This window comes from Anser brachyrhynchus (genome assembly GCF_964034855.1).
Source record: "Anser brachyrhynchus genome assembly, chromosome: 1".
Classification (NCBI taxonomy): domain Eukaryota; kingdom Metazoa; phylum Chordata; class Aves; order Anseriformes; family Anatidae; genus Anser; species Anser brachyrhynchus.
Genome location: NC_137694.1, coordinates 115,150,394 through 115,172,338, shown reverse-complemented (window position 1 = coordinate 115,172,338; position 21,945 = coordinate 115,150,394). Strand labels below are relative to the sequence as shown.

The window sequence follows — 21,945 nt, the reverse complement described above, 5'->3', positions numbered from 1 at the left end:
GATCCTGCAGGAAGTCCGGCAGAAACCTGAGGCCAGTGAAGATGAAACTCACTTCCATCCCATCCCATCCCATCCCATCCCATCCCATCCCATCCCATCCCATCCCATCCCATCCCATCCCATCCCATCCCATATCCCATATCCCATATCCCATATCCTCCTCTCTCTTAGCCTGCTCATTGTATGCCTTCAGAAATGTCTCACTTATGTCTCTCCTATTTTTGTTTTCATGGTAGGATGAGCAGAACTACCATCACTGTGACATTTGTGCCACATTGTGCTTTCCTTCTCAGCAGGAACTGTGTGTTATTCCAGTTACTTTAAAGATGTCCTGTGCTGTTTAAATGGCATGCACCAGTACTGCAACATACAGAAACTTCCACTCTCTTTTCAGTTTTCTTGGATCAGGTTGAAACAGTAAGTCAGAACATTTTTTTACTATTCCTTTTCTCTTGTTGAAGAGTCAGTTTGCAGTCTCTTTTTTTTTTTTTCCCCAGCAATACAATGAAGAAACAGGTGGCAAATATCAGGACAAAGTCTGAAAAATGCGGTCCAAATGAAATCTTCTTTCCTGTAACATCTCATGGTATCTGTGGACTATAAAATTTAATCAGATGATGAAGAAGAGATGGCAAACTTTGCATTTGACATGATCTCTCTTTGTATTTTCCTTCTAATTATTTCCATATGCATCTCATCTGAAAAAGTATTTTTCATCTGTTTCTTCATCCTGAATAGCCCTATACTATTCTTGAATAAGGGTGAGACAGCCTTAGCCAAAATCTTCTCTGTGGGAATGCAGCGCTGAAAAGCACTTCATTTAGCTGTGAAGTGAGAATAGTGGGGACAGGCTAGACCTAGTTTTAGGGTGGCTGTCCACATTTTCTGTTTATGAGTGTGAAATCCAGGATAATAGCATATGCTTGACTTCAGAACCCCTTCAGCATGTCAAGGTGTGTTATTCTTAATTGCAGCCCATGTCTACCTTCCTTTTTTCTTCTGGTGAGGAGCTATTCATAGAATTTCTGAATAGTAGCAAATATTGCATGTTAAACACAACAAGAATAGGTTACCACTGGCAACTCTCTTATAGCTGCTTCAGACTTCAGTCTTCTGCAGGGTCGTAACATCTGCTATGCATTTATAGAATTCCTACTAATATATTAAAAAGAGTAGATTTATTATGTGAGTGTCAAATTCTGGAGATTTTTCCACGTGCTGAAACTGGTCAGTGGGTTATCCTGAAAAAGCTAAATATAGCTATTTCTATATGTTTTGCATATAACATCTTGCTCAGTACTGCTATTTTGATCACTCAGCTCAAACCAGACTCCACAGCAAACAATGGAAAATCTCCCTTTGTTTGTAGGACTGGGCCTCAAGGCTTATTTCAGTCCCAGTGAAACCATGTGCAAGGAAATTTACTCCTGTGCATGCTTCTAGAACCAGAATACAAGCTGGTAGGAAAGGTTTCAAGGGAACTTGCCCAAGTCTTAAAAACAGATTTTTTTTTCTTTTTTAGTGAGAATGAACCAACTTTTGGAAAGCATTTATAACGAGAAAAGTTATTGAGGTACAGTCTAGATTCTCTGGTCAGACCTTAAGCTGAGCATCTTAGAGCTGCCTGGTAATTCAGGGTGTCAGCTGAAATGAAGAATGCGATGTACATCTTGCAAGCCCGCTGGATGCATTTTGTATGAAATCCCTTGCTGGGCAGGAGCAGAAGCTGTCTCTGCAGCACTGTGATCAGACCAATTGTGATTTAGGTGAATGAGGAGCAAGAAACCAAACTCCCGTTCCCCACATCCTGAAGATGTGCTGTGAGTGACAGGCTTCTGGCTACTTTGACAGAGCATCCTCTTCCCACTAGCTCATCATGGAAGTCTCAGCTCTTTTTGTCTCCTAAAAAATGTCTGTGGGATGGGAAAATAGCTTCCCGTTTTTGCACTGGTCACAACCCTTAGTGAAATCAGCAAGGGCTGGTAATGCAGATTTCTTGTGCCTCTTCTGTTATGATCTTTATTTGCCTAGTGGGTGGATGGTGATGACATTTCCCTACAGGAAAATATTAACTGCATAACCTTTTCCCTCTCTCAGCTCATCATCGTCATCATCATTAGCATTGTCAGACGTCAAGTGCCCCGGTTTGAAGTCAGCAGATACTCCTCCTGTCTGGGCCAGCAGCACTGCCAGCAACGCCCTGGTGATCCTAGCCTCCTGAGTGCCACTCTTTGTGAGACTGCTAGCCATGTTTGACAAAAAAAATAAATGTTTTTCATGTACAACTAAGAAAACTTTTGGTCAAGATAAACAGCTTCCCCCCCACCCCCCACCCCCCGCTTGCCTGCTGCCAGGAAGCTCTAAATACAGTCTCTGTAGTAGTCTTTTTTTTTTTTTTAATAACTTCACATTGGAGCTCGGTCTTGAACTCTAAGCCAGAAAGTCTAAGCTGTGTTGGAACTGCTGAAAGGCCACAGACCTTGCTAAAAGTTCAGGTATTTCAAAGCCCTAAGAACACATGTTATCATTTACATCACACATTTAAAGAGAGAAACTCTGCTGATGCCTACTCTCTCCCTCTGATAAGACCATCTTTGCCCAGTGAAAAATTATCTGAAAAATAGCCTTTCGTGCTTTGTTCCCACCAAGACTTTATCAACCGCAGCAGTGTGTGGTGAATCTCATGGCAGCCAGTTCTTCTGTCATTACAAAGGCAGTAGCATTCTGGCCTGTGCATTTGCAGGAGGAAAGGTGAAGAGCCAAGCAGAGCACTGACTTCTGTTCTTAAAAAGCCGAACAGAACCAAGTCCCTTTGTGATCTTTGCAGCCTGGTTCATGAATTCTTAGTGCTAGTAAAAATGAAGAGCATGAAATGCAGCTTTGCTGATCAGCTCACATGTTTGGGTGTATACAGAAGGGTATAACACATGTTGAAAGGAAGATCAACTTAGCTGTACTGGAATGTGTGTGCAGAAATATTTTTTAGCTTTTTTTTTTTTTTAAATTCAAACATTTTTATGTGGATTACGAAAAGATAAGAAAGGGCTGTAGTAGTGTTGGCAAAAGGCAGAGGTACTGGACTGAGTTGTGCATAATTTCTGGTGGTGCTAAGAGCGCAGATTGCCCCATCATGGCTATAAGAAGACAACAGGGCCTGGAAAACAGCAGAGAATCTGGATGTGAAAACGAGAAAGGGAGGCAAGATGTAGTTACAAAAGGTAGGGAGACAGACAGGGGACAATACTTAGATGCTGGTCAGGGGCTTGTGAGAGGAGGAGCAGAGGAAATGGATGCAAGGGCTGGAATGATAGAGGTGAAGTAGCTGGTGGTAACAGGAGCAGCTATGAAAACAGAAGTGTGATAAGAAGGGGAAGGAGGGCTAGGAACAAACATTCAAGCATTAAAGAGGAGGCAAATAGGTAATAATATCTCTAAAAATATAGTTGGGAAATCAGTTCATGAGGAGTCCTCTTTTTTTCTTTTTTTCTTTTAAAGTTAGTTACTATTAACAGATGTTGAATAATGTTGCACAATGCCCAGATGTATTTGGTTTCCTCCATCCTATTCCTGGCATAAAATGTTTACTTCATAGTGTGAGAAAAAGCTACTTTGCTATCATCATATGTCAGGAAAGAGCACTAGAAATGTTTCCCTATGAGGGTGCTAGGGATGCTCTCCTCTCACCTGCATTGCTCTGTGATCCCTGTTCATACCAGAACCAGGTACTTCTGCGATTTTATATGACTGCCTTTCCTAGGATTTTCATCTATAGAGATATCTTCTAATAGAAACCTCTGAAGTCTCACCTGCTGTTATAGATCATCCTGGTAACAACAGGATTTCTTGCAGGTGCCCTGTTTCTCAGAGACATTTCAGTCCCACAGTGTATGCACAGCAGCCACCATATGTAAAGCTGCCCAGAGGAAGACCTCTGGTGGATTTCCTTTCCCTAACCTTGTCCATAGAGTGAGGGCCCTAAGGCTGAGCCAGGATTGTGCCTTCCAGCTGGAGGTGTTTTGCTTTGTTCAACAAAGCAAGTGCTTAGAGCAAGGAAGGATACAGCTCTGCCAAATGTATGTCGTGGAACTGGGCTCCCCACTTTCCTGATCCTCTGCTCTGTCTGATGCTACACGGAATTAATCACACTTCATGTAGTGTCTTACACTTAAAAACACTGTCTTCCATATTTACACTGAGAATCAAGCACAAAAAAAAATAATGAAGAGGAAAAAAAAGAGAAAAAAAAAAGAGGGAACTATAGTTAGCCTTTGCACATGCCTCATGGTGTTTCCCTTTGCCCAGCCATTCAGTTAAAAAATAAAGGAGTACATGAGAGTTGGCAGATGGTTCCTGGAGTGAAGGCTAGGACAGAAATTAGTGGGAAGAAAGCTTGGACAAAGTAAGTGCCAGACAGGAGAAGTACAAGAAAATCTCATGTTTTGAAACTCTTAGTGAATTCTCAAAGGCTCTGTGCAGGTTTTCTTTGTCAGGTTGGGTAATTATCTCCCAAAGCACTCATCAAGTTGCACTATAATAGCACTGCCTTCTGGGGAAAGCCCAGGTGAACTTTTTCTTGGGAAGGGGCATAAAAATGCTTCTAACATCATGCTTAGATTCAAGGATAGCAACAAACGCTGGTCTTGTGGAAACATTTTATTTTAATTCCACAATATCCTCTTACGTAAACACTGAAACACATTGAATCAATTTTTCAAACAAACTTGTAAAATCAGAAAATACACTAGCCTCTGATAGGCAGCAGCATTAATTACCATGAGCACAAAGAGGCATTTAAACATTGAAGCATTTTGGCAAAAATACAAATGACTTATTTTCCTTCCTTGCCCTTGAAAATAGCTTTTCTAAACTCTGAGCTTCCTATGATGGAGAGTTCACCATTAATCACCTTTATGACATCTCATATGTAGGCTGTGGATAAATCCATGGGCCCTAATCAACCACTTTCCTGAGGAAATTGGCCAAATCCCGACTCTTTGAGGAGGGAGGCGGGGGATGAATCACAACAACTTTGCTATTCAGACAAATCTCTTTTCAAGTGCCCTTAAAGCTTTTTTTCATATACAGTGAAGACAGCCACACAGGAAACAATAATAGTTTAATCTCTTGAAAAATTTCCTTCCTGCACTGCAGCAGCCTTTCAGACAGGTAGTCAAAGCACGCCAAAGAAAATTAGCAACAGCCGATGCCAAGAGCAGGCTGTTACGTTAGCCTTTTAGCTCTGTCCCTTTCCCTTCCATGTGAGCAGAGAACAAGAAACTACTCATCTCCCTGACTAAACACCCTCTGAGCTACATTTTGCTGTGCATTAGTAACACTTACGGGCCTTGGGAACTGATAATGGAGAAGAGAAGACACAGAGGGATGGGTCCTGCAAACACTTACTGTAGTACCTCTACCATGAATAGCCTCACTGATTCACATCCCTGGCCTACAAAGAGAACTGTGTTTGTAGCCTCCCACACACGTGCATACTTACTTGTAAGTACTTGCAGGATTTTTACAAGTTGTCCACTGCGGGATTTTTTTTTTCTTCTTCTGAGTTTTTCTTCTTCCTGACTTGAAACTCTCCGTTGTTTAATAGTGAGTAAGGAGGAAGAGAAAAAATCCTTGTGATGTAGAGCTGGGTATGAGTCAGGGTAAGGCATCACAACATAGAATTTTTTTTCTGCTTTGCCTTTTTTTTTTTTTTTTTTTTTTTTACACGCAGCAGGCTCTTCATTCTTAATTATCAATTAGTACTGCGGTAGCATAACAGGTTAGCATGGGCCCTCAGGTACAGAATGAAATGAGACATTGCCTCTGGCCAAAAGCTAGCTCTTGCCCTTATCCATGTAGACTGGTGCCTGATAAAATTACATTGTCCATGATCTTGATGATAGCATCACTGTTTGAACCAGACTCCAGTGTTTACACCTCTATAGTACTGTTTAGGGAGGTATGAAAAAAAATAGTTAATATGTAGCAATCTGTACATACTTGGGACTGTCAGAGCATAAAATGATAGCAGAAAAAAGCTAGGATGGTGGGAAAAAATGCATTATATTTTAAATGTGCTGCATTGCAAACTCTGTAATGTTAAAGTAAAGCATTTGACTGCTTTCAGCACACAGCTTTCATTTTAAGTCAGCTCTGTGTTACTCAGACTGTTATTAGACTTTTATAACATCTTTATGTACAAACAGTTTTGTTTTGAGTTCATATTAAAAAAGCAGAAAAGCACACTTGCTGAATCATTTTCTAGAAATAATTGCAATGTGCAAGAAAAGTGCCTGCTTGTTTTATGGGAAATAGAAAAAACAGAGCTAAATCCTGTTCCCAGAAAAAATGGGGTTGTAAATTGAAGAGAAGCACATTGGAGCAGGAGGAAAGACCTTTGGAAAAAGTGAAAGGCCAAGCTAACCAGTGTGGCAATAGGAGATGCAACAGCCACTTCTCTCTCCTGTGACTTTCTCTGGAGCAGCGAAAGAGGTAAAATTTGGCACGTTCCATGAGCCAGCTTCAAGCTGTCCATCTCACCAAGACATAGTATGCTCTTTGGTACTGTTTTGAAGAAGGCTAGAACACCTCAGCTATGCTAGGCCTACTTAGGTGTCAGATCAGTAAAATCATGGGTCGATCTTGAGTTCACCGCTGGCCAAGTTTTCCTCTTCACTTCTGTCCTTTGGAGGCTGCCCCCAGTCCAGGGTCTTTTTTGGTTTTCACATGATTTTCTAAAAAGAACAGATTTGTAGTTAGTGCATCACCAGTATCCAGGGATACCTTGGGTTGTCAAACCACCGTATCTCAAGAACAGAGTGAAGAAAACCAACTCCTGCTGTAAATCAAAGGATTAATATTGTACTGCTAGGAACTTTGCTTCAATTTCTTCACCACACCACATGCTGAGTAGCTGTTAATTGCACTTAGTGACAAGATTCTCCTTGATATTTGCTAGGCACAAGGATGAATCCTTGTTACTGAGTGCAAAACCCAGCAGTCCCATGTCACATTTTCAAGCCAGTACAACAAGCTCTGCGTGTGCCATTGGAAGAAATGAGAAAGAGTCTTTGTTTCTTCAGCATCAGTATGCATAACAGTGGCTTCACATCTGTGCACTTTCTGCATATTTTAATTACATAATGGCATCAGTGAAAGATCTACATGTACTTGTTATTTTTCCCATAACGTGTCTAATTGTACTTCAGTTATGTTATGGAAACAGTATACACTTGCAGTGACAAACTTGACACAAATCAGATGACATGAGATATTTTCCATCGGTATTTTTAATGCTTCCTGTTAATAGAACAAAGTGTTATAAAACTATACTTGTTTTTCCTGAGCTGTACTTTCTTCTCTTTAAAAAAAGGACATCGGCTTGATTTTGCAAAACAATAAGAAGAGAGTAAATAGCTATATTGGCCATGTCTTAAAGAAAAAAAACCTTTCCAAAGAGAGATGGCTTTTTCTTCCCAGAAAGAAAATGTCCTGCTGAGCAGGGGCCGGATCCAATGCCCACAGAAGTCAGTGGAAGAACTCCCACTGATGACAGTGGGTGTTGGATGAAGTCCCATCTCATTCTCATGTTTAAACACTGAAAAATGAGTTGCCAAGTTCTAATGAGTACAGTGAAAGCCTTGTGTTATATAAGTTAGTTACAATAGATTATTGCAACCATTAAGAAAAGATGATTATTTTTATTAAAAGCATATTTTTGTTGGTTCCTTTCAAGCTGTTCCCAAAGCCTACACATATCTTTCTTCACTTTGCTTTTCTGAATCTCTGTTTTATAAACAAAACACAAACAAAAACATGATTTCCTGTTGGTTGTTGCAGAAAGACTGTGGATTTGTTCTTTACATGGGAAAACGTTCGGTTGCTGAACACATGCGACAGCACATGGCCTTGTTCAAACATCCTATCAAATTAAAAGCAGATTCTAGCTCTAATGTTCCAGATGAAGGGCATGGGTCTGGGACAGGCACTCTCATGAAATTGCATTGCATTTAAGAGGACAGTGATCAAAGCACTGCACCTCGTACAATGAGTGAGTGGCGAATCTGTCTTATCTGAGCAGCAAGGAATAATTATAAAGAATCATTTGATCTTCTGCTAAGATAATCCTCACAATTATGATGCTGATTGAACAGGTTCTTCTGTTTCAGGAAAGTCAACATGTATACTCACTGCCGCAATGTACTTACCAGATGTTATTAAAATGGCATCCTGACACCTCAGTAATTGACATCTTCTCAGTGTATGTTTTTGCTGATCACTCCCTGCTCAGACTTGTGCCATCCTGACAACAAGTGAGATGCTTTCTGCAGATCCAGGGTGGGCAATCCTAAACTCTCAGTTGCTCTGTTTGTCTGGGTATGACAAAGGCAGTTCAAGTGCCTGGTTAATGCGACTGAAATCAAGTGAATAGACCAGACCTTTGCCCTCAGTATGTGCTTGTCTTTTGAAATACAGTTAACTTTTGCAAGCTATAGCTTGACTTCACGGATATATTATGAAACAGAAAACTTAAAAATAGAATTCACCTCTGCTGTTAACAAGTTTTGACCTTTGCTCACATTTGTTGGGGAAAGTAGCTCATAGTACCAATTAACATGAATTATTAACTCCTACATTAATAATTAATTTATTAGAGGGCTAAAGGCATCAGTCTTTGCCAGCTAACACTATTGAGAGAAAATGAAGAGAACAACACAGCCCTAATTATAACAGCCTAATGAGGATGTCTGGAAGATCTGATGTGATTCAGTCACTCTAAATGCTCTTTATTTCCTCTCTGAAACCACACTGGGTGCAAAGAATCAGGCAGTTAACTACAGTTCCTGTAGTGCAGGGTTTCTTCCTACTTTCCGAAGAGAGGAAGCGCACTAAGGAGAGCTCAATTTAGATATTATTAAGGACTGACGAAGGATGCCATCGCCTAAACAATATGAATGCTGTCTCTCTCAGTAATGAACTGTTCTAGCAGTGTCTGAATCACTAATGGCTTGAATGGGCTGCTAAGAAAAATCCTCTGTCTCAGAATTGTGCTGTGCAGTGATTTCTTGATTTCACAGGATCCTTGCTTTGTAAGCTGTGTTTGGTCTTGAACTACGAATGTTGACTGTAATGTGGTGGCACTGCTTGAGTTCTCTCTACACATCTCAGAATGCAACAGCAAGAACAATGAAGTCTAGTATAGCTAATCAAGAAACTTTCATCCGACAGAAAACTGTTGAGTTGTTTCCCTGCACAGATACTGGTGCTTCTAGTCCATCCTGTCCCCAGCTGTCTCAGGCAATCATGTCACATTTCTTGTTTGTGGAACTAGTCACATTTCTTTCCTCTCCCACTGCTCTCTGACACTAAGAAACTTTCCTGAGATTCTTTGCTTAAACACAGTCTTTGCTAGTTCACATTTTCTCTTTTTTGTGCCAACATTGTTCATTAACATACAGATTTTTTTTTGCTCCTCCTCATGAAGTTTATGGACAACATCTATAGGACTGTGCAATGTTCATTTAGTTATATTGTAAAGTTGAGGTCTCTTTAAATCTGCACTTGTTTCCCAGGCTCTCAGTCATCTTGATCATCTTGACAATGTTTCTTTGCATATATTCTGGTCTGAGTTCATATTTAATCTTCACTTTGCACATTCTCTTTGAGACCTGTTCATACTTTCAGATATCTCTTCAGATATGGGAGTGGCAACCATGACATAAGACTGTGTCATGTACTGCTGCCCTTGTGAGACGTTGGAATTGTTTTCTTCAAAAATAGATGGCTGAATTAAAAATGTAGGGTAAACTCACACCTTTAATCCTCTCCATGAGCCTTTTCTTTTCTTTTTTTTTTTTTTTCTTTTGTCTTTTGGTCGAAGATGTTTTCAGTTTAAAAACTGCTGGACTATGCAATAATACTTCACTTTCTTTTGGGCCTTGGTCCATAAACATATCACAAAGGTTTGCTGAACAAATAAGCAGTACTAGAATGACTTAGAATGACTAAGATGAACATTAAATTAATCAGACAACGCTCTTGGAGGAAATTGCCACTAATTTCAGCTTTTTCATCTCCCAGAAATCAATTATTATTATGTTTATTGATATTGTACTTGTCACTACTTTCAGTATTTTTGCTGTGGTGACAGAGTCTGAGAGAAGAAATAGGTGAGGAAAGATATAGTAAACCACTTACAGTCTCTTCCTAAGGCATAAGAACTTGGTAAGTAGCTATGTGTGAATCAATAGATTAGAGTAATAGGAAATATGGGAAAGTTTTACAAATGCATGCATCTTTATGATGAAAAAAGTTTACCCAGCACTACTCACAAGTTCTTTGGAATGCAGCTAGGACTTAAAGATGTTTGTGACACATCAGAAAATGTTTATAAATTCCACTGAATTTAGCAGATGAAAGATAAAGAAAGTCATAAACTGCTTTTTTTTTTTTTTCTGAGCAGAGAGAGTTTTAGTGTTTAAATGCCTCATTGAAGGACTTCACAAATACTTCCCTTCCCAAATATGAATAAAATTATTCATGAAATAAGTATAAGGTGCTGAAACTTCAGTTTGATAAATATGACAATAATGTAACTCTGAAAATGGGATGATAAATATGCCAGGGCAAAATACAGCATCAGTGGCAACCAAAGGAAAGGTGGTTTCTAAAGTCCTTGTGTCAGGTCCTCTGCTGAGGATTCTTCAATCACTAGTGGTGCCAGTTTTGGGCCGCATGATGACAAAGTCATGTTGCAATGCACCTCCTTTTTATCTCCATAAACTCCACAATGGCAGAACATGATGGATGCTGTGTACTCCATGCAGGGAGTTAAGCTAACTCATCCAAGTGTTTCTCTTCTGAAAATATAACATTTTCCATCAGAAATCTGTTGGACATGCTGAGGAAATCTATTGGACTTGCTTACTCTATAAACTGTGTAAAAAGCATCAGACTTTGGCATTTTGAAATTAGGACTAATTTCATTTATGTTTGTAGGATTCAGGACAAAGAGTTAGTGTTACAATATTAAAGTCGTGACTTCTCATTAAATCAGGCTTCCTATTTTGCAACCACTATGTTCAGCTTTGGAGTTCAAGAATAAACTTGATTTAAATCATAAAATATAGAAAATATTTCTACAGTTACAAACTAATAACAACCATTACTATGGCAGCCACTGAATGCTCCTATGAATCTTATTAATGAAATACCAGTATTGGAACCCTCCAATCACAACACAAGAGTCAACGCTTAACCTTTCTACAGGATAAAAAGGTAACTAAGGCCTGCTGCAAGTGAAGATGCACCTCTATTAGATTTAGAAATTGTCATTCAATTAAACTATTTTTTTTGTGGTTTTAACAACATTAAATGTGTGCCACATTGGCACTGGCAGGCATATATTCTTTTTTATCTGTATAATATTTAATTTGGAGCATACCCATGCTGTGTGACTGAGATGTGAGAAGTGAAGAAGGGATTATGAGCTCCTTATGATTATGACACAGCCTTCTGCTAACAGGGCTATATGGCTTCTGGGACCCAGACAAGTATCTTTTGTCTAGTACTTCTGCACCGCATGTTGTAGGCATTAGCTTGATGAATACCAGCACCTTGTTTTCATGGGTTGAGTCAACATGCCCAAGGAGACCAAGCTCCTTACCAGTGTGGCAGGTCAGACAAATGTGTGCTCACCTGAAATCAAGATAAAATTAATCACCATCTAATAGATGGATTTCTGCTTCTCATTATCACATTTATGCTGTTCCTTCAGATGAAATGAATGTGATATTTCATATTGAGAGGAGGATGAGTCCTTCTATCTTGTAGTTAGTGCACTTGCAAAGACATAAGTTCATTTTCTTATTATACAACTTCTTAATTTGTTTTGTGCCTTTGAACAAGACTATTTCTTTCATGGATAATTCAGAAAGGCATTCCAGGGGGAAAGTTTATCACCAGTTTTCCCATGCTCAGTGGAAAGGGGTACCTCTGCAGTGGGATGTAAATGTTCGGTGGGCTGAGTTATTTGCTAGGGTCTTGTCTCTCTTAATTATAAAGGAAGCACAATGCAAGTAAGCTCCTAACTTAGGCAACCTGCTGTGAATCCTGGAAATCATTTCTGTGTAGAAGATGTAGAAGATGCAAGTTGAGAGAAAATGACTTTGAGAGAAAAGGACTTTGTAGCAAAGTCCTGACTGTAAAGACACACACTTTGGAAACTTTCTCTATCATTACTGTGTGGTTGGGAAGCACATAACAGGGCATAGATCTCTTTCCTCCCGTTTCCAGTGTTTTGCGTATTTTGACTTGACGCTGAGCTCTGTAAAAAACATGCAGACTCAATTAAACATACTTTACTGTCCAAAGTAGTTATATCCTTGATGGCCATTTTCTCTGGACAGCACTAATTTATTTGCAAGTTATCCAGAGACCCTGCCATTCCTGCACATATCGGCATAGGTGCACCAGTGAAAGGACTAGCCTTATGTAAGTTTTTCAAGACTGTTCACATCTCTCACAAAGTACTTCATAATACTGATAGGAACCCTGAAGGCAGGGTTGTAAAACCACATTTTAAAACATATGCTGAAATATTATAGGCAATCTTAGAGTAACAATTGTTTGGCTGAAATTCTCCTTCCTTGTATTGTCTACTATGAAGCCTGACGTTGCTGTTGGAACAGATTTTGCTTCTGTGGGTAGAAGTTAATCAAGTGACTGAATCTCAGGCTTCTGATGTGAGAAATAACTTTCAAAAATAGTTATTTATGCATTTCTCTTAGAGGTAATTATTTTTAGGCATTGACATTTTCTTAAGATGGAAAGTCCTCTTAGCTTCATTTGTAACCTAGACCTAACCTGGTGACTAGCCAGCTGTGCAGTTTAAGTTGGCATTACCTAATAGGGGTGTACCTCATGAGTCAAACAAATGGCTTTTTCCCTCTGCCATCAAATGCTAAACCTCCCTACATTTGTTTTAGAATAGATGGATCCTGGATAATTAACACTCTGGACTTGTACATACAGTAGATGAGGGAAGAATTTAATTTTTAAAATAAATTATGTGAAGACCTGTCAAAGAGTTGGGAACAATTTAGGCAGTGTACCTTCAATATACTAAAGCCCTGGATGCATGGATCTAGCCCTGAGCACTGAATGCTCCTCACTGAAGCCACCACCACTAAAAGAGAGGGGAGGAACTTTGTACAGTACTTCCTTTCTTTCTGTTCTGATGCAGTTCAAAATTTCAGGAGGACTGATGAAAAATTGTCTTTCCTTTCAGATTTCTCTTGAAGTCTAATCTTCCTTTATGGGATCTCTTCTCTTAGGAATAATACTATCCTGCGTTAAGCTCTTTCTACCCTTCTGGATAGAATCTCAGATTATGTCCTCCCTCAGAATCATTTCTACCCTACTCACTCTATATCCTTTCCTCATTCCCTAGTTTTGACCTTTGTTTAGATATTTCACTCTTTGTGTAATAAATAAATAAATAAATAAAAGTCTACTCGCTTTTAAAGGAAGCATTATTTCATTGACAAGGCAATATTTTTGTCTTGTAAAATACAGGTAAAATAAAAAGGAAAAATTATTAGTCAAAGAGTTTTGTGTGTACTTTAGACCCATGGGAAGACTCTACAGAAAATACTGTATTTTCCAAAGAATCTTATAAATTTGAAACAATAACATTTTTGCAGTTAGTGCTTAAGATAAATTGTCAAAAAACCCTCACCCTTACACCCTTCAAATATATGACAGACTCCCAAGGTCCTTATGAAGTGTCTTCACTCTACTTTTCAAGGGATGGCCCCTAAATATTCAATAGAATGTCCCCATGAGGAATGATTATCCTGAAAAATTCAGTAGAAAAAATAGCATGAAGGAGAACAAAAACATTGGAAGCTGATGAAATTGAATATGGATCAATTACTGATAAATCCTGGGAAGAAAAGTATTTCTGTCCACATTTTCTACTTCAGACATGTATGTGGATGAAGAACACTGTGACCAAAAGCAGTAGAAGATGACTTTGCTAAAATAAAACTGAATGGAATTAAATCACATAGGAAGAAGGGCTGGTGAAGCAAGAAGATGTTTTGTTTCTAAAATCTCCAAATCATGACTTTTATTTGGTCATAATTGAAGCCAAGAGGAGAAGAAAAATAAATAAATAAATAAATAAAAGGACAAGAGAAGAAAAAAGGAGATATTATATGGTTGCTATGATCTACCACTTTTTTTTTTGGACTTGCTCTGATGTTATAATACATGAGCAGAGAAGCAGCCATTATCCAAAATATGGTAGGAAATGTCATTTAATCACCTGTAAGAGACCTGAGCAAAATAATGATTAAAAAGTGGTAGATTAGTCCAGCTTGGCCATTCTTCTATATCTTACCCAGTATTTACAACATAGCGCCTTAACTGTCTAAACAATGAATCATTATAGGACTTCACATCACTGTTAGAAGTGGATAACAACTAAAAAATAAGCTTAATGGTGTCTCTGATGCTTGCAAGACAATACTTGTAAAGAGAAGTAATATATTGTGGAGAAGAGTTGTCTTCTTGTTGGATCTCTAGATCTTAGCCATGAAATAAGAACATTAGTAGGCCGTTCTGTATGGAAAGTTAAAGGGAGAAAGGGAGAGGTTTTTTTTTGTTGTTGTTGTTTTGTTTTTTTCCCCCTGTTAAATGTAATAGCAATATTGAATAGTTAAATGCCAGACTTTAAAGCTATTTTCTTTACTCATCAAAATGTCCTGATTTGTTGGCTCATAGATGTCTCAGAGAACAGCAATAGTTGCTAACAGAAGAATATAGTATATATTTTTTTCCACTAAATTAAAATCTGAGCATAGTATAAGCCATTAAGAGGAACAGAGAAGAAAGCTGTCTTTTTAGGCAGAACTGAATGCTATGCCAGCCACATGCCAGGGAGAATGAACATTTTCGTGTAGGCTGTCTTAGAACAAGCTGAGTGCATGTAAAGAGTTGTCATTCAATCACCTTATGGCAATCCACATCAGTTTCTAAAAAAACCAATAACACCAGAACTAAGGAATTGTAAAGGTATATTGAGGGGCTAGGGAAGATGTTTAAATTAAGGAAGCTCTGTAAAAGCAAATAGTAGGAGTAAATTATCCCCCATTCTTGGTGAGAAGACCAGATTCCAAAATTCTGGAGAAACACTAAAATTAAGGAAATTTTCTGACCTTTTCCCGCTGGAGGAAGACCCCACACATAGCTTGCAGACTACATTTTGGAGAGGAGCACCAAAACAGCTTCCCAGGCCCCAGAAGGTTGAAGCAGGGTTCCTTTGCTAGCCAACGTAGCTCCTCCCATGCGCGTTTTGACGCAGTGGAGGGTAGCGGGTGTGTGTTTTGGGCTCCTTCAGCACTGGCCTCCCAGTGGACAGTTCCCCACTGCCATGGCCATGGGAGGCCAGTTGGTGGCCCTTGACCAACTGTGCTCGGTGGCACAGGCAGAACAACAATGTGCACCACAGTGAAAGGCAAAAGGAGCAGGCAAAAGCAATTCCACCAATCTGAGCTTCTTTTGTGTGGGTGAAGAAATAAGATAGAGACCACAAGCACAAAGCTGGACTTAAGTTTGTGAGGAAAAGTCAGAGGGACAAGTGCTGCAAGTTATGGGTGAGAACTAAGCTGCGTGGTTACAGACTAAGTTAGAAACATCTTACCATTAAGAGGGCATGATGCTTGAGAAGAGTTGCAAGGAAGTAAGAACGTTTTGAGGGGAAGTTTTTTTTATGAGAAGGATGAAGACACAGTAGATGGGATCTTTTGTATGAGATATCACTTCATATTAATTCATGAACTTAGTATCATGAACCCTGATTCAATATTCTTGTCACTGTGAGGATGGGGAGCAATGTTCTAATGGCTTGACTTAGAAAAGCTGGGGTGAGGGCAGGTCACAGAAGATGCCAACACTCCTAACACTTACTGAAGAAAGTAGAGATTAATACTTTCTTCAGTAAGTGTTAGGAGTGTTGGCATCTTCTGTGGAAATGCACTGGAGCTAGAGAAAAAAAAGTCAAGCTTACATCAGGAGCTCCACCTTTGCTATATGCAGTCTCAGCACAGACACCCTCCTGTACTGGGTGCACATAGGGAGCCGCATGTACTTTTCTGTAAAAATCCAGACCCATTTTACCACCTATAGTAGCTCAAGTACTCTTCATTACAGACCCATTTCAAATTTCCTTGGAGAGTGGGGTCATCTTTCTAAATGAATCCTCATAACAAACTACGAAATCCCTTCAGTCACTGCACACTGCCAGGCTGTGCCTTGATTCACTCTTTCCAATACCTGCTTCGGCTTTCACCCCAATCCCCATATGATTAGGATGCACATAGAGCAGAAGGCCAGCTGCATGTCAATACTGCAGTCATACTCACTCTCTTTTCCTTTCTGGCTCTGAAATCTTTATTGAATTTTCATTCATCATTATGAGGGATTCCTTCAGCACTGGAAAGGTGTCATTTAGACGTGAGCATATTCAGGCAAAGCAGCTTAAACTCTTAATTTATTGCTTGTTAAACACACCAGCTTTGCTATCAGGGTCACTTCTGCTGAGGTAGTACTGACTAGCTCTCAGAAAAGGCTAGTGTAGGAGCCAGGAGTGGAAAGCATGAAAATGTAAAAGGCTGTGGGCCTTATCTCCTGACTGTGGAAGTGGATATACACAGTGACTGGGTGTAGAACAGCACTAGACCACACTGGTAGCTTTCACACCCTGTTTCTGTTGTAAGGGCATGACTGTGGAAGGAAGCCCACCTCTAGCTCAAGTGTCAACTTGCAATCAGAGCAACCTTCAAAAATTAGCTCTGGTAAGAAACAACTGTATGCTTTGCCACTGTAAGTTTACTTCTGGCTTTGCCACTGTAAGTTTACTTCTGGCACACACATGGCACACATGAAAATATTTCATGAAACTCCCAATAATTTTTTGGAGACTCTTCCTTAAAAGTATGGTGAATACCCCAGCTTTCATTATTATTATTATTATTATTATTATTATTATTATTATTATTATTATTATTTGACAGAGAGTCCCTGGAAATGATCAAAGTTTCCTGAAGCTCTTCACTTTTGGACAAATAACAAATTTTATTTATTTTCTTCGTTTTCTTCTTTTGGATGAAGAACAAAATTTTCGTATAACTTCCTCAGGCAGAAACCATGTCTGACAAGAAATGCTGCTGTCTTTTATGGGTGTTCCTTGACAGTGGTGGCCAGGGTGCTGAATAAAGGACATTTCTCAATTCCAGTACCCATCTGTGGCTACTACAGCGTTGGAGGAACAGCCCTATGAGTATATTTAACCATTTATTTTCCTTGTCACATCACTTCAGAGAAGTTTTGCTTATTGTTGGTTTGATTTGGGTGTGTGTCTGCATTTTATTAGTTTCTCCCTTTTTTGATTTGAAAAATGGAGCTAAGGAGTAGTTTTAAAATAAGTGATATGAAGACTGGCACAGGAAAGAGTCACTCACTGCATTTTACTTTTGGTTTTGCTTCCCCTGGAAATGCAAGTGAAATCAGGAGATGTTATGAGAGTTTCTTTATTTTCGTCAAAAATGACATGGAGTTAATTATAAACAGAAGTAAACTGTCAGTCCAGGTTGAAAGATATGAAAATGCAAGCTTCAGGCAAAAACACTAAAAAATGAACTGTTTTTAATGTCCAGTTTTGAAATAAAAAACTACTATTAGCAACATATATGACTCGTGTTTCTTATTTTAAGAGATGACTTTACCCTGACAGCATCCATTTAATTTCAAAAATCATTAATGAAATTAAAAAGAATAACCTGTTTTAAGAAAGTGTACTCTAATGCACTGCTTTTCATTATAAGTTTATAGCTCTACAGTAAGTTTGTTTTGCACTGCGCAGACCCCTGCTTGACACTTGAACTGTGGCAAAGGTTTTTGAGTTTATGGTGCCCTGTTCCCTAGCCAGAGGTTACTGCTGTCACAGGGTCATTTGCCTGAGTCAGAAAAAAACATTACAGATGCTTTGTGAAATTTCTTCAGATATTTCCTTCTAATGACCACTTATAGTTTTCTTTTTCAAGGTATTGTGTCTATCTCCCTCTTCCTTTCAAAGAGACCTTTGCATCATTCTGGGGTCAGTAAATGAATGTGGAACCTTTGCTTCTTTGGATGTTTAAAAATCCTGCAGGTGATTGCTCTCCCAGCTCTGGCAGTCTCCTAATTCAGGCTTTACATACACACGCTGACACACACACAGACAGAAACACACACACACACACAAATTGATCCTCTTCTTCAATGTCATAAATTTTAATGTAGTTTAACATACTGAGTTGTCACCGATTTGATTTTCTGGGTCAAAGAGTTCAGCCTCCTTTAATCACTGTGTCCATAGCTCTCCATTACACTCAATAAGCTCTTCTGTGCAATTTAAACTGTGCACCATTAAGTTACAATCTTTGCCTTAGCTTTCCCTCCAGAGTTTCCTTGGATGAACTTATTACAAGTTTCTGCTTAGGGCTTTAAGGAGCTTTCTTCAGCCAATTTATGGTAAATTTGATGCTGTTTAAATATTTGCATTGACTATGAAGTAATCCCATGCTTCTAACAGGAATTTGGATGTCAGCTAACAATACGTGATCCTGCTGTTTCCACAGTTGTCTGTAGTTGTTGTTGTTTGGTTGGTAGTTTGGTTGTTTTTTTTTCCCAGACATCTCCTTTATGCAGTTCTGCCAACCCCCTGGATTCTTGACTCAAAGATTCTCTGAAGCAAAGACTATATAGCAGAAATAGACTGTAAAAGTAAGTAGCTGAAGAAATAGACTGTGCCAAAGACACTGGCTATGTCCATGCTACAATGCTGTGATCTTCCAGCTACTTTACAGTTTCTAAAGTAAAATGCAGTGAGTGACTCTTTCCTGTGCCAGTCTCATATCACTTATTTTAAAACTACTCCTTAGCTCCATTTTTCAAATCAAAAAAGGGAGAAACTAATAAAATGCAGACACACACCCAAATCAAACCAACAATAAGCAAAACTTCTCTGAAGTGATGTGACAAGGAAAATAAATGGTTAAATATACTCATAGGGCTGTTCCTCCAACGCTGTAGTAGCCACAGATGGGTACTGGAATTGAGAAATGTCCTTTATTCAGCACCCTGGCCACCACTGTCAAGGAACACCCATAAAAGACAGCAGCATTTCTTGTCAGACGTGGTTTCTGCCTGAGGAAGTTACACGAAAATTTTGTTCTTCATCCAGAAGAAGAAAGTAGCTACTTTAGGAACACTAGAAAAAAAGACAATGGAAAGGGGACAGTGACTTTTTTTTTTTTTAAATCTGCTTTTGCTCCATGACAGTTATGCAGAGGATCATGTGGAGAAGGAAGGGATTTGTACACATAATGCTGTATTTGACTTTCACAGGAACTAGTCAGCATGGGAAATATTTGTAAGGTTTATTTTTTATTTTTTAAAAATCAATCATTTAGAATGGGTAACCTTCCCATATAACTTTCAAAAACACACCAAACATGCCAGTTTTATACATTTCATTGGGAATCAAACAATAATCCCTGAAAATTTTAGGGAGTCTTATCTTCTTGAAGAAAACAGCAAAACTTCCGATGCTGTTAGGAGGTATAGACTCCCTTGTTTAATGAACAAGGCAAGGAACAAAATACATGATATAATTTTCCAGCTGTCCAGCCATATCATTCTAAAGTAATGTTTTCATCATTTTTAACTAGTATGATACCCTGGAATTTAGAATACAAATAAGATTTCTGTGATATGGAGTCCAAACCCCACACATAACAGCACAGTATATCTTCATTAACAAGAAACATTTCTATTGATTTCATTTTGCAATGTTTCATATTACACATAACAAATATGTATGGTCACCTAAATGAATTATTGCAATTCAATTTGGAATGATTGCATAAGGTTATTGTATTATCTCTAGGATGCCTTAGTCTCTGGGTGTCAAAACTGTTTTTATTTAATGGAATAACATGGGAAAGTTAATCAGAGTAGGTTAACCTCTATGGAACTCAAGGTCACAAACGCTCAGTCTCAGCTGTAAATGGGGAGCTTCCATTATTTATTTTTTTTACATTTTTTTAAACTTGGAAAAAATACCTATGCAAGAGGAAAAGACAATGTGGGAATTCTTAACAGACTCAGTCCTGACAAAAGCCTCATTGGGCTTTCCAGCAGGAAATCTTTTTTCCACAGAAATATCCTGTGAGGCAATTACTATTAAAAAAGAAAAATCTGTACAACAATCAAGTATCTCCTAGGAAATCTCTTTATTTGGCATCTGTTTGAAGTTTTACATTGCTATAAATGAAATGATTATTTTTAAGAAGACCTTTGGTGTTATGTTAAGATTACAATATACATAGCTGGTCTTCTAATTGTTTCACCATCACTTTGCTTTTCATTCTTTGTCCTATTTACTTCATCTATCTTTCTCTCTCACAACAGGCTAATATTTTGAAATTGAGTCAGAAATTGCTTTTTGTCTCCTTGTGTCTGCACTGTGCTTAGTACAGCCTGTCTAGGTAAGGCCTGGTACGACTGCTGGAGAAGAAAGATGCATGAGCAACTCTGGAGTCAAGTGTGTACATCAGGAGTAAAGCAATTCTATAAAGAAAATAAATTGCCCATTTCAGGGACCGTAAGAAATAAATCTGATCTGCAGATTTCTTGAAGGGTGTATTTCCTTTGCAACTATTTATCACCATGCCAGTGTTAGAAGGCATCAAAACATATTAAATACATTCCATATTTAACAGGTCTGCTCCATCACAGGAGCGGAGGGTTGGTAGGATCCTTCTGGATCCAGTGGGTTGAGAAGCTACTGTGCAAGTTAGTTAGCTTTGGACTTGCCTCCCCACACTCTGGCTGAGAGTTGGGTGCTGAGTCTAAGCCAGTCTTCCTGGTTCATTTATAGCCACCAGTGAGAGAGGGCTTAATGTGGAATGTATTTCTCTTTGTGTAGAAACGTCCATAATAGGACATTTTGTTCCTATCCTCACAGGCCACAGAATCCTTCCCAGTATCCTCTCTAAAAGGAAAGACCTTTCATCTGAAGATAATGGGCCACAGGAAGAGAAGTGACCAAGGGTTCCTTCAACTCTGCATTTAAAACTCGCCATGATCTGGCTGGTCTGTGTGAACAGAGGCAAGTCCCACTCCGGTCTGAATCTAGTGAGGGTCTTGTTCTTTCTCCTGAATAATGTCCATAGTGTTACTGGGCATGTCAACCCCCGTGCTAATTGGTAACAGGGGAGGCAAGAAACTAAAAGATCATTTGAAAAACAGCCTACCAGCTGAGACAGGTGTCCACAATCTTTAGTGCCTTTGCTACTATCCAGTCTTTTCCATAACATCATTCCTTTGGCTTTTCATACTGGCGGGATAGTGATGGGCAGAAAGGACCACACAAAAAAGTTGCTCTCTGTTCTTCCATGTAACAATTTCTTTCAGGCAAATCATTTCACACTGGTCTGTACACTAAATCTGACTCTGCTGCCCAGAACATCACCATCACCATAGTGGGACAGGGCAAAGGTTTATCTGAGCTTGGTATTTTGCCTTTGAGAGTGAACAGTAGCAAACTTTTATGTAAGGACATCAGAGAGAGTGGACAGATGAGGTAATCCTTCTATGGCATACATATCCTTCTATCTTCTGGGATGACCCTGCCTCTCCCTATCCAGACCAACCAACTGGGGTTGCCCAGCACAGAGTTTGCTGAATGAAAACCAACAAAGTGCTTCTTGTTTAGGCTCAGCTGCTGTGCCTGCCAAATGTGCAGCTGCAGTACAGCCTCCCCTCTCCAAAGCCACAGAGTTTTGGGTAACCATCAATACTGAGTCCTCAGCTGATGACAATAAATAGACACAGAATCCC

The 21,945-nt window shown here is 39.1% G+C and overlaps 1 long non-coding RNA gene across 1 annotated transcript; it reads left to right on the top strand.

The window, feature by feature from the left end:
* Positions 1-321: 321 nt before the first annotated feature.
* On the top strand, positions 322-2,294 carry LOC308187968. The gene is made up of 2 exons (XR_013945037.1): positions 322-417; positions 2,098-2,294. It is a non-coding gene; the product is annotated as an uncharacterized lncRNA (long non-coding RNA).
* Positions 2,295-21,945: the final 19,651 nt, after the last annotated feature.